The following is a 12,476-nucleotide window of genomic DNA, read 5'->3' as shown; positions in this document are numbered from 1 at the left end:
ATTTCATAAAAGTTTGAAGGTATTGTAATCTAATTAAACATGTTTCATGTGAGCTAACTTTTCCAATTCACTTTACTTGAACCAATTTCACGTTTACTATATTTCTGAGAACTTCCAATTTATCCCAACATAGGACAATTTAATCAAGTAGTATTAGATCTCCATCCAAATTTAGATAGATTATTACCGATGACATTTAATTAAATCATAAACCAAATTATTAAGATGAAGGATTACCTTAGCCAGTACCCAATGTACAGTTGTTAAGATAGGTTTCAAGTATTTTTTTTAAATTGAAGTTAGATTAGGAAAATGTCTAAATGTAAGAACTGAAGACAGCCCAATGACAATTCGGTATATTAACAAGAGCAACATACTGCTACTCCTATTCTATGAGGAAGGCTAAAGAGACTTGTATGAGGGTTGGAAGCGTACCACCAAATCAAACAAGTATTTTTTTTGCCTACAGCGATAACTATCTATGAAAAAGCCCAAAGAGGCTTGTATGATGATTGGAAGTGAACCACCAAATTAGATAAGTATTTTGTTCTCCGCAGCGGTAACTATCTAACCTATTTTTACTCATAATTTGTGGAAAAATGTAAAGAGACTTGTATGAGGATTGGAAATGAACCACTAGATAGCTTAGACAAGTGCAGTATTGCACTCTCTGAACTTTTTTTAAGAACAATAAAACTACATTTCTTGTGTGATGTATTAAATGGAATTTGAACCCTCAAGCTAGTGCATGGAAGAGCGTTAAAAGGATTCACCTGGCCATTGAACAAGGCCCAATGGTTTCAGTGAAAGTTCGATAAAATAGATCAGATTCTCACCATAATTTTAAAATCCTTCTTACATTTATTCAACTCTATTCCCTTATCCACGTGAACTTGAGCACATGCCATGGCGGCAATTCTCACCATACTTTTAAAATCCTTCTTATATTTATTCAACTCTGTTCCCTTATTCACATGAAAATGAGCACATGCCGTGGCTGCTGTTCAGTTGCTTGTTTTGGGGATATCATACAGTTGCTTGAAGCTAAACCATCTTGGACCTAACGCTTCAAACTTAATAACTTTCAGACCTAACTCACTAGTTCAAAATATTTAAACTAAATTGTTAGCAGCCTATAGCCTAGGAAATATGTACCTATGATTTTTTTTTTTTTTTTTTTGGAGTACCTATGACATTCAATTCTCACTTTTGGTGTGGATTGAAGTTGGGAGGTATTTTCCTCCAAAAAAAAAAAATGTTGGGAGGTATTTATTATATTCAACCTCCTTTAGGGCCTTTGCATCCTCATAGAATTTCGAGGGCGATTCAAATTGTTGACTTAATTATACAAAACTCTGAAAGCGACTGATATGTGTTTTAAAAGTTGCTTTCATCCTGAGATCGACGTAATATTTAGTATTATTGCCACAACACCACTTGCCTAGGGTCTTTTTTTTTTTTTTTTAAAGGAACACTTGCCTAGGGTCTAACACTCCCTTTTGCAGTCACAACTTCAACATCTCTCTGCTTCAGATCTTGAGTTCGTCAGGTCAGATAACTTTTTAGACCATAAAAAAATCAATTACGATTATGATTTTAATATCCAGAAGATAAATTTAGAGTTGCGTAGACGATACCATGTGCCAGGTGGGATTTTGGCAGTCAAAAACATGTAACTGTATAAACAAATATTTGCGGCTTGTGGAACGGACCTTGAAAAATATATTCAAGGTGGGTGAATTTGTCTTATTAAGCATTTGTCTTATACATGTAACTGTATAAACAAAGATTCGCGGCTTAACCAACATAAATTGGCTCAATTGATAAAGATGAATCACTTTCTCACAAAAGGTGGAGTATTCGAATCCTGTTGTTGATATGACGGCTTGTAGAACGGATCTTGAAAAATATATTCAAGGTCGGTGAACTTGTCTTATTTAGCATTTGTCTTGAGTTGGGAATTTTGGATCAGTTTCTAAATTCAAAACATACCTTATTGCCTATCTGTAGAGTGCATACCCCAATAAATGAATCACCATCTTGAATACAGAGTAAGAATATACATTTCGAGAGGTGTGCATAAAGACCATAAGCCAGGTCCAGGTGAGCCCATAACATAATAGTATTCAAAACTTGTACAGGGAGTGATTTGTGGCTTGTACAACGGAACTTGAAAATCGCATCGAAGGTCAAGGAGGCTTTTAATAATAAGGGGTAATTTTAGAAACCTCCCCTGAGGTTTTTGACAATTTTATTGAACTCTCCTGAGATTTGAAAAATTACACCTACCTTCCTTGATTTGATAGCTTTAGTAACAAAATCTTAAAATAATATTGACTTGATCAAAATTTTAAATTATACAAAAAAATTGCCCTTGTATAATGAGTTTTAAGTTACTTCCCTATACAATTATAAGATTACCTAGTATAATTATAAGAAAAAGGAGCCAAATTTTTCATGCCCATACCTATTATTTGATAAACAACTCCCTTGTATAATGAGTTTTAAGTTACTTTGCTATACAATTATAAGATTACCTAGTACAATTATAAGGAAAAGGAGCCAAAATTTTCATATCCATACCTATTATTTGATAAACAACTATAAAAATAATTTTATCATTATGATAGGATACTTTGATGGTATTTTATTATACATTTAGATTTATAAGATAGAAAAGAAAATGTTAAATAATTCATTTAGTATTTATGAATTTTTTCAGTAGGGTGTTTATCATAATTTAGTGGTGGTTTTGGGCCACTTTTTTTATTTATCGTTAATTTTAATAGCAAAAAATAGAAAATAAAGATCAACAAAAACACTGGATTGTATATAAAGTTAACTCATAAAAAATCAATAGTTTGAAATTTGGTTACAATAGAAACTAGCGGTAATAATGGTCATTTTATAATTTTATTGGCAAAAAAAAGGAATAAGAAGGAAAAAGAATAAAAAAAAGAATTTTAAAAAAAGAATTTCATTAAAATATAAGCATACAAAACAAGAATTTCATTAAAATATTTAAGGGCAGTATTATCATTTCAAATTATAAGGGAGGTATGTGTAATTTTTAAAATTTCGATAGAGCTGAATGAAATTGTTAAAAATCTCAAGGGAGGTTTCTGAAATTATCCCTAATAATAATAATAGCCATCGGGTAGGCTAACTTTGTCTTCCCAGCTTTCCATAATAAGCCTTTTGTTTTTTTGAGTGGACTTTCCATAATATGCCGAAAGAAGGAATGCAAACATCAATGTACAAGGAAGCTCTTTTCTTCTCGCTAGTTTGCCAGAGCATACGTTGCACGTCGGGTGGTAACTTATTCACGAATTTAAGTAAAATGATTAACTAAAAAATACTAATTGTGTTGTAATGGAATTTTTTTTGGATGGAATAGAGTTTGAAATACAATAGTTCAATTGTAAAAAGTCTCAATGATTAGAATGATGAAGCTACCTATTACTATACCATAAGAAGGGATATGAAATTTATTTTTGGGGAAAAAGACCTACTACTTTTTTTTTTTTTTGTCATTCGTCACTTATTTATCAAACTCCTAACCTAATGTTGAGGGAAGGTCCTGTGAGGGCCCGTAAAATTCCCTTAGTTTATATCTTTTAATTTTATTTTTCGCATGCATTTTTTTTACTTTACTTTACTGTATTAATTTTTCAAAGATTTTTATAAGTAAGTATAGTGATGTGAAACCCCGATCTAGACAACCAAAACTCCATGGCTTAGGCAGCGGAAATTTGACCCAACTAATCCCTAGAAGTCACGAACAATTTTGATAGTATCTCAACCCGTAACTACTCGAATTAACGAACCAAATTGGAGGTAGTAGAACGCCACAATCAAGGAGATACTCGATTGATAAGTTCGGGTGAATAACTTGAGAAGATTCTCAAGTATTCAAAGGCAACTCTCTTGCCAAAGAGAAAGTGAAAACTCACTAATTGTATTTAATAGTCAAAAACTGGTCCCAAAACAAAGAGGAAGTGGGGCTATTTATAGCCCTTACTAGAGGTGTCAAAATGGGTGACTTGGGCGGGTTTGGGTTGGGTAAAATGGGTAATGGGTATAAGTGAGTCAACTCATTTATACCCATTTAATTAGATGGGTATAAATGGGTAAGTCAAAAAATGAATTGGGTAACCCAATTACCCATTTATAACCCATTTATTTTAATTTTTTGTAAACTCATTTAAATTCATTTTTGCAAACTAAGTTATCAATTTATACCACTCCTTGTACCCATTATTAGTTTTAAATATTTACTTATAATGTTCAATAAACTTAATTACCAATTTTTTTTCATTTATACTCTGTCACAAAATTACCTATTATTTAATAATTGAATAATAAGAATATAAAAATTTGAACTAAGTACTATAAAAATTAATATAAAAACTTAATCCAAAAATTTTGAACCCCTAACATTTTTTTCATATATAAATATAAATTTTCATTTTATAAAGATAAGAAAATAGGCTAAAATTTATTATAAATTGGTAATGCTAAAAAATGAGTAAGTTAACAAACTAAGAGAAAATAAAATAATAAGATAAAACCAACAAATAATAATAATAATAATGAAACAAAAGTAGTTAACATTATGACAAAATGAAAATTTTGAAAAAAAAAAAGGTGGGGGAAAAGAAGAGACTTGGAGGGAAGAGAATTCTAAATGGGTTAATTGGGTTTGATGGGTTACCCAATAATACCCATTTATTAAATGGGTATTATTGGGTAACCCATTTATACCCATATACAAAAATTTAAGATACCCATACCCATCTATTCATGGGCGGGTATAGGTAAATTTAGTTAAGTGGGTTGATTTGCCACCTCTAGCCCTTACAAGCATTAACCCTAATCCAAAAATTGACCAAACTACCCTACATATTTAAGGAAGATTTTGGGCCTCACTTACTAACAAATGGGCCGCAATTAAACTAGCTTAATTACCTAGACTTTCTAAAACGACAAATAACCAAAATCAACGAGGAAAATCAAATAATTCTACTAAACTCAAGCATTCGTGCAATCAACTAGTCTTCACTTGAATCTTCCAATTCCCCATGTGCTTGAATGGGTCTTGGTCTTTATATTCTCATCATTCCCCTCCTCTTAAAAGCAATTTGCCCACAAATTGAAGCACGAATGGTGACAAGACGAGTTACATGCCTTCGACTCAATCTTGTTATGATGGCTACAGATGGCATCCAATGCAAAGCCCATGTGCTAAGTTGGAAAATAACCCTCGTCGAACCTTGAATCTCACAAACCATCTTCAATGTATGCTCAACTTTATTGTTTGTGGTCATGAGGTAAGGGTCCTCAAAGTGGTATGAAGTGTATCCCGTGAAATCGAACTCCGGCTCGAACACACTTGCAAGGCACCAAGGCGGATTTGGTGATGTTGGAGCTGCATGTGGACTAAGAGCAAGACGAAAATCATAATGGTCATTGAGGTACTTGTTCTTTAAACGAACCCTTGGTACACAACCATCCCTAAAATATGGAGTGTTCCCTTCAAGATGAGCTCGAATCAACTCCCCTTTGGTGTGGACTGATTTGAGTTGACATTGTTCCATGAATGGATACCAAGGGGGTTTAACTCTTGGAGTACCAACTCCATGGAGGCTTGCAACGTCTACAATTGATTTTGGAATGGAACACACCAAGATCAGCTCAACTTGCCTTTGCTTGATCTGTATAAAAGAAGAAACACTAAACAAAGCAAAGGTAAGTTTGTTAAGAAAATAATAGGCCTTCACCGGGTTGCTCAAGATCAGCCCACTTTCTCTTCTTTCTTCCTTTTTACCACCCATCTCATTAGATTTTTCCATCTCTTTTTCTAGTTCAACAGCTGACCCTTTTATCTCATTACTTTCAATTTCCTCGGGTTTTACCTCTGCAGGCACAATTCCCTCATCTAACTTTTTCTCCATTCTATAACGCTCAAGCTCACTTTTCATGCATGCTGGATCAATACAAAGTTGGTCATAAGTAAGTGATACAAGAGCAAGACGACGACTATTAAATAAGAATGAATACTTATTAGTATGTCCATCAATTTTAACTTCTCGCCTCGACATCCATGCTTTGCCCAACAACACATGTGTCACTTGAATTGGGACTACATCACACAACACCTCATCCACATATTTGCCGATTTGAATAGGTACAAGTGTGTGCTTAGTAACCCAAACATCCCCATGAGTGCTCGTCAACTTGTACGGTTGAAGATGATCAATGGTTGGAAGATTTAATTTCTCAACCATGATAGCACTTGCAAGATTGACTTCACAACTACCATCAATGGCCAAGCTACAAATTTTATCTTTGACACCGCAACGAGTATAAAACCAACCAAGCAACTGAGATTTGACGAGGTCCAATTGCTCATCTACACCACGTAATGCCACTTCTTTGACTCCCTTAGGATCAGGAAGACAATGTTGTGGGCTAGCTTTTATGCGTCTTATACTCGCCATGACGTATGAGGGAACCTGCAAAAAGTTAGCAACGAAACCGAAGATATTGCCTTTCATGCTCCCTTACGTGTATCCACTCGCACTCATGTATATGGATGTCACTCTAATGGACTTACCAAATACCTTTACCTGTTGGGTTAGGTAGTTGAGAAATGCTGCTCAAGTCCAACAACCGTTACCAACCTTTCCACAAGTGTAATCACAAGAATGTAGGAGAAAATGTAGGAAAGTGTTCCTAGAATCTAGGAAGAGAATATATGAGAGTTTCCTAAAGTGGATGAGAGAATATAGGAAAGGTCCTAAAAATGGATGAGAGAATTTTAGGAGAGTTTCCTAAAAAATGGATGAGAGAATTTAGGAAAGTTTCCAAAAAAATGGATGAGAGAGTTTAGGAAAATTTCCTAAAAATGGATGAGAGAATATAGGAAAGTTTCCAAAAAAAAAAATGGATAGGCGAGAGAGTTTAGGAAAGTTTCCTAAAAAGGTAGGAGAGAGAGTGTCCAAGTGAGTACAAAGAGTTATCCAAGTGCTTTACTTAGTTTCCTAATTGATTTTGGAAACAAGTTAGTTTTTGGAAACCTTTTGAAAATCCTCTTCCTCTTGAACAACTTTTGGTAACCTTCTTGAAACAACTTTTGGTAACCTTCTTGAAACAACTTTTGGTAACCTTCTTGAAACAACCTTTGGTAATCTTCTTGAAACAACTTTTGGTAACTTCCAAATTCTACTCCAAGAAAGATTGCACAAATCAGATTTGGTTCTCTATTCAAAACAATTCGGTTGCCCCTTTCTTTCCTTTCCTTTTTTTTTCTCTTGCCAACCAATTCCTCTTTTCTTTCTTCATTTTTTTTTGACTACAACTATCAACCACGACACAGAACAAGGAAGTCCATAAATAATAACAACCAAGAACTCCAAGATCTTTCAAGAACGTTCAAGGAAGTTGTCAGGAACTTCAGAAATTTCAAGATTGTGGTCAAGAATTCAAGAAGCTCAAGATTATTGTAAGTTCTCTTCAAGATTCACAAAATTCCAACAAGTTTTGCCAAAATTCAGATTTGAAAACCAAGTAAACAAGTTGGATAACACAAACAACAAGGCTGGACAGATTTGTATTCGGATGAACAGTAACTATGAACAGTGTCGGTGAACAGTAACGATGAACAATATCGGTGAACAGTAGAGATGAACAGTGTCTGTGAACAGTGTCGGTGAACAGTATGATTAACAGTAATAATTTTTTTTTTGTTCTAAACAAACGAACAGATTGGGATACACATATATGACTCGAAATAAACGAAAAAAAAAAAGATATAACCTGGTGGTTGTCGACTAGCTCTGGTACCAACTGATGTGAAACCCCGATCTAGACAACCAAAACACCATGGCTTATGCAGCGGAAATTTGACCCAACTAATCCCTAGAAGTCACGAACAATTTTGATATTATCTCAACCCGTAACTACTCGAATTAACGAACCAAATTGGAGGTAGTTGAACGCCACAATCAAGGAGATACTCGATTGATAAGTTCGGGTGAATAACTTGAGAAGATTCTCAAGTATTCAAAGGCAACTCTCTTGCCAAAGAGAAAGTGAAAACTCACTAATTGTATTTAATAGTCAAAAACTGGTCCCAAAACAAAGAGGAAGTGGGGCTATTTATAGCCCTTACAAGCATTAACCCTAATCCAAAAATTGACCAAACTACCCTACATACTTAAGGAAGATTTTGGGCCTCACTTACTAACAAATGGGCCGAAATTAAACTAGCTTAATTACCTAGACTTTCTAAAACGAGAAATAACCAAAATCAACGAGGAAAATCAAATAATCCTACTAAACTCAAGCATTCGTGCAATCAACTAGTCTTCACTTGAATCTTCTAATTCCCCATGTGCTTGAATGGGTCTTGGTCTTTATATTCTCATCATATAGTTTTTAAATCATTTTTCTAGAATAAGTTAGTTCATGTTAAATTTGAAGTGTATTATGAACGTGGGACCTGCTAGTGCTGTTAGTGCGATAAATTTTTGACAACTCGTTGAAGTTTCGTATTAAGAGATATTATTGTACAAGGTGCTAGGAGATAATTAGAGGTTAGTTAGATAGATTAACCATTGGAAGATAAGAGGATAGGATTGAACCTTAAAGGAGCGAAGTGTCACTACACTATTGGAAGATGGATTTTGACTAATTTTCTTCACCTTTACTAAACCTCAAAAATTGACCAAATTCCTTCCATTCTTGAGCTTCTCTTGGCCGAGCTTCATAAGGGAGAAAAGAGAGAAAAGATTTCATCGTGCACTCCAATTTCTTACTCCAATCTTGTGTTTCAGCCATCAAAAGTGCAAATTACTCCATAAGATAGATTAACCATTGGAAGATAAGAGGATAGGATTGAACCTTAAAGGAGCCAAGTGTCACTACACTATTGGAAGATGGACTTTGACTAATTTTCTTCACCTTTACTAAACCTCAAAAATTGACCAAATTCCTTCCATTCTTGAGCTTCTCTTGGCCGAGCTTCATAAGGGAGAAAAGAGAGAAAAGATTTCATTGTGCACTCCAATTTCTTACTCCAATCTTGTGTTTCAACCATCAAAAGTGCAAATTACTCCATATAAAGTGCTAGCTAGAGAGGATTAGAGGTGTTGGTGGAGTGTTTTTTGAGGGGAAAGTGTTAAGCTACCATCTTTCTAGTGTTTCTAAGGTAACTTGCCAAGGAATCCCTCTTTACTTCTAATAATTGCATATTAGTGGTTTAAGGTTGTTGAATATGTAGTTTTGTGGGAAACATGATGGCTTGAAGTGGTCTTATGGAAATTTTTAGTTTTATTGGTGAATATTCTGCCCTCATATGAAGCTTAATGATTAGCCATGGTTTGCTAGCTTTGTTATGTGATATATTAGTGTATTATGTGCTAGATGGACTTGCTTAAAGAAATTTCTAGCCTTAGCTCCAAATTTCTAGCTTTAAGGATGAATCTGTTCTACTCTGACCTGCTTAATTCGTTCATGTTAGAGGCTGAATCAGGCTTAGTTTAAAACATGAAAGTTGTAGGAAATGAAGGATGAATCTGTTCTACTCTGACCTGCTTAATTCTTTCATGTTAGAGGCTGAATCAGGCTTAGTTTAAAACATGAAAGTTGTAGGAAATGATGTTATCTAGCTGCCTGCAAAATTTCAGCTCAATCGGAGCACTATATCATGTGAAATGACAAAAATACCCTTGACTGCCCAACGTACTATTTTGCGGACAGTTTTCTATTTTTCTCTGAGATACCACATTTTGATATTGAAAATGCACGAATTGGATGTCGGTGTCTTCATAAGACTTGTAGTTCTCTGTCTCAGCTTCGAAACGGTATAAAATGTACTCTAAACCGATAAGTGTAGCTCCAGTTGTGACAAAAATGCTATAAGATGTCAAATTTGCTGTTTAGTCTTTTGTCCTCAAAAACTGATTTCCGGTTGTATTATTCGACTTGTGTGGTAAGTGGATGATTTTGGAGCCTAGTGAAAGGCTATTGTGGTAAGATTAATTGTGTGTGATTTTGGGGCTGAATTGAGAAAATAATGAGCCATAAATGGCTAGAAATTAGGTAAATACAAAGGGCATGCCGATCACATTTTCACTTGAGGGCTAGTTGGTTGTACTCGCAACTTGAGCGAAAAGTTTTAGGATTGTTCATGTTTTGAAAACCAACTGCTACCTTTTTACTCCAATGCCACATTGTTATTCCTTTGCCCTCGTAGTTAACTTGACTAGGCACACGACTTGTAGTCGAACCTCATTTGTGCATTTCGTTCACTGGGTTTCTGGGTGTGGGAACCATAATTGTTTTCCTTGGTGGTTTAGGATGTACCGGTGATCCAAAAAGTATTTTGGGAGGAAACGTTTGAAGTTGTTTGTTTGAACTAGTGAGTGTACCACTCCCCCGATTTGCTGCTTAACTGGTTTATTTGTACTTGAAATCTGTGACTTGAATGACTATGACTTCTGTTTATTCTATATGAAATGAGGGTGTACTTTATCACACTCATTCTCTTGTCTGTGGATTTTGTATAAGCACGGATATTTTGGCTTGTACTTCAAGTAAATCGTTGAAGACACCAATGTATATATTTTGGCAAGTATATAACTATGTTTATCTCTCGATTAATGCATGTTTTTATGGTTGTTTGAACTTTATTTGTACCTGTTGGCAAGATCGGGCAAATGCGGCATTTGAACGAAGAAGAAAAGTTTTTGGCGGAAAAAAATTGTTCACCAAATCCGGCTGCATATCTGCCAAGTTCTTGGCCGGATTGTTAGTGGAGATTGGAAAAAATTGGGGTATTGCCACTGCCTCGAATCCGGCCAGTAATCTAGCCTGAAATCTGGCCAGATCTTAGCCGGATTGTGACGTGGCCTCAGTGCATTCGTTTCGTTTTCAATTTTCATTGGAACATTATATCAAAGTTCTATTGCATCTTTTAGTTTAGTTATTTTAGTTTCCAAAAGTTCTTTTTTCTCGAAGTCCTTTTGAACGTTTCGTAGTGTTTTCGTGCATTTCTGTTTCATAGTCCTGGCGAGAGTTGGGCAGGCGGTCCGCCAAACCCTTTGGTTCGCCTTAGGGGGAGGTGGGGCTGTCACAAGTCCAACTCGGCTAACAGGAAAATGAACGGGGACTGAACCATTATCGGATTAGATGGGTGTACTATGCACTCATATGAACTTGAGGAAATCATATATTGTGACAAGTGATGGAAGATAAAGTTTGAACCATTGATTTTTCACCCCAGAAAGGCTTAAAAGTCTTTGGTGTTGGCCACGGTTTACTACTTCTTGTTTTTATATCTTTTAGGAAAAAGGGACACCTATATGAGCTCCAAAAGAATTGCTTATCTTAGAAAAGCGACAGTACAATCTGCTGCATGCATACTTGACCTCACATGTGATAGTTTGCATGTTTTTAAGAAAAAGAGACCTATAAGTGGTCCAAAAGAATTTTTCATCTTAAAAAAGAATAGCATTATTTGCTGCATGCATTCATACTTGACCTTAGATGCGAAAGTTTATTTTGAAAAGGTCATCTTTTCCATTAATGACAAGATTCATATTCTACATTATGCTTCCGAAAGAGTCAACTTTTCCGTTAATGACAAGATTCATACTCGGTCGCTTTCCACCCTAGGCAGAAAGAATGTTAGCAAATCACCAGCCTTTGACTTGGTGGTCACCACCAAAGTATTGAACCCTTGCCTCCCACCAATTGCCATATTAAGTGATTTTGCTTAAAATATTTATACGGGTACGTAATACACCCGTCTGATTCGGTGGTGATTTAGTTCTCTCCGGATTATCCCTGGACCTCTTCAAATCCGCCCCCTCCCCTAATGTAAGATAGAATAGGTTTATCGTTTTCGTAAAAAAACAAAGAAAGAATGTTTGCAAGACAATTTAGCATGGCCATCTTTCATTTTATGTTTGGGGCCCGTTTCAGATAGGGTAACCGCACAAGCTACCCACGACCAAAACTAAAAGAAAACTTGCCGGTTAGTCTAAGGGAGTGAACAACAAATACAAGACCTTTGTGGTCGGACGGAATCTGGAAATCCCCACCGATGAAGCCGCCAACTAAAATTCTCCGAATAATAGCGGTAAATGGAAATTAAAAATTTCAAGATTCAGCAAGGAGTAAGGGAGGAGGTGGTGAAATTGTGGAAGTCAACAAAAGTTGCCAACTACTAGTCCCCAAATTTTTACCCAAAATTACTTGGATTGATATAATTAAACTTCACTATTAGATAGACTTAAGTAATAATTAAGAAAAACATTATTTATAACAGATAAGTATCGCCCTCTAGTTTGCAAAAAGAAGGAATACAAGATTGTCAAAATAGGTAATTGATTGAAAGGTGATAAATTTAAAAAAAAAAAAGACAACTAATTTCGGTTAAAAAAGAGAGAAGAGAGACCAAAAGTTAAAAA

This window comes from Coffea eugenioides, chromosome 1, assembly GCF_003713205.1.
Source record: "Coffea eugenioides isolate CCC68of chromosome 1, Ceug_1.0, whole genome shotgun sequence".
Lineage (NCBI taxonomy): Eukaryota > Viridiplantae > Streptophyta > Magnoliopsida > Gentianales > Rubiaceae > Coffea > Coffea eugenioides.
The sequence above is the reverse complement of the archived record's forward strand: the minus strand, read 5'-3'. Positions refer to the sequence as shown.